Raw genomic sequence first — 1,785 nt, 5'->3', positions numbered from 1 at the left:
TTAGTCCTTCAATTGAATGGGGACTACCTTGTGTTTAAGGCACATGGCCATCCCTCTGTGACAGAAGAGAGTAAGCATGAAGAGCTTCTCTCAGTTCAGAGTCAAGGAGAGCCCACACAGTCAAACTCTAGGTTTGGTGTTGTGAGGCCACAACCAAACTCTAAGTTTGGTGTTCAAACCCGATATCCAAACTCTAAGTTTGGTGTTGGGACTACACACTAACATTGACCTGATCATCTTGTGGCTCCATGAGAGCCACTGTCAAGCTATTGACATTAATTAAGCGCTTGTTGGGAGGCAACCCAATTTTAATTATCTAATTTTTATTTTATTGTTATTTTGTGTTTTATTAGGTACATGATCATGAGAATTCACGAAAAAAATCAAAAAAATTAAAAACAGAGTCAAAAATAGAAGAAAAAAATTTTTCACCCTGGAGGTCGCGCAGACTGGCGTTCAACGCCAGTAAGATGCATCTGGCTGGCGTTCAACGCCAGAACAGAGCACCATTCTGGCGCTGAACGCCAGAAACAAGCAACATCCTGGCACTGAACGCCAGGAATGTGCCTAGAGGAGACAAATTGGCGCTGAACGCCAGTAACAAGCATGAAACTGGCGTTCAACGCCAGAAACATGCATTACATGGGCGTTGAACGCCCAGAACGTGCACCAATAACGCCAGAATGATGCACGAAGGCATTTTACATGCTTATATGGTAAAGGAATGGTATTTCTTTTCACCTAAGGATCTATGGACCCCACAGGATCACCTCAGGATCTGTGGACCCCACAGGATCCCCACCTACCATATTCCCATCCTACCTTTTAATCCTAATCACACTCTCCTAATCCTATTTCACCCTTTCCCATATCACACTTCCCAATTACCCCATTCACCATTCACATCAACCCACTCTTCCCCATAAACCCCACCTACCTTCATCAAATTCAAATTCAACTTCCCACCCATTCCCACCCAAAATGGCCGAACATACACCCTCCCCTCTCCCTATAAATACCCTTCCATTCTACTTTATTTTCACACAACACTTACCCATATTCTCCCCCTTAGCCGAACCTACCTCTCTCCCTCTCTACCATATTTTTCTTCTTCTTCTTCTTCTCTTCTTTTCTTTCTTGCTCGAGGGCGAGCAAAATTTTAAGTTTGGTGTGGTAAAAGCATAAGCTTTTTGTTTCTCCATTACCATCAATGGCACCTAAGGCCGGAGCATCCTCTAAAAAAGGGAAAGGGAAGACAAAAGCTTCCACCTCCGAGTCATGGGAGATGGAAAGATTCATCTCCAAGAGCCATCAAGACCACTTCTATGATGTTTTGGCAAAGAAGAAGGTGATCCCCGAGGTCCCTTTCAAGCTCAAAAAGAATGAGTATCCGGAAATCCGACATGAAATCCAAAGAAGAGGTTGGGAAGTCCTAACCAACCCCATGCAACAAGTCGGAATTTTGATGGTTCAAGAGTTCTATGGCAATGCATGGATCACTAGGAACCATGATCAAAGTATGAACCCGAATCCAAAGAACTATCTCACAATGGTTCGGGGGAAATACTTAGATTTTAGTCCGGAAAATGTGAGGTTGGCGTTTCACTTGCCTATGATGCAAGGAGATGAACGCCCCTACACTAGAAGGGTCAAATTTAACCAAAGGTTGGACCAAGTCCTTATAGACATATGTGTGGAAGGAGCTCAGTGGAGAATAGATTCCAAAGGCAAGCCAGTTCAACTAAGAAGACTAGATCTCAAGCCTGTGGCTAGAGGATGGTTGGA

Source organism: Arachis duranensis, chromosome 2 (genome assembly GCF_000817695.3).
Source record: "Arachis duranensis cultivar V14167 chromosome 2, aradu.V14167.gnm2.J7QH, whole genome shotgun sequence".
In the NCBI taxonomy this organism is placed as follows: Eukaryota; Viridiplantae; Streptophyta; class Magnoliopsida; order Fabales; family Fabaceae; genus Arachis; species Arachis duranensis.
This window is presented reverse-complemented; position numbering follows the sequence as displayed.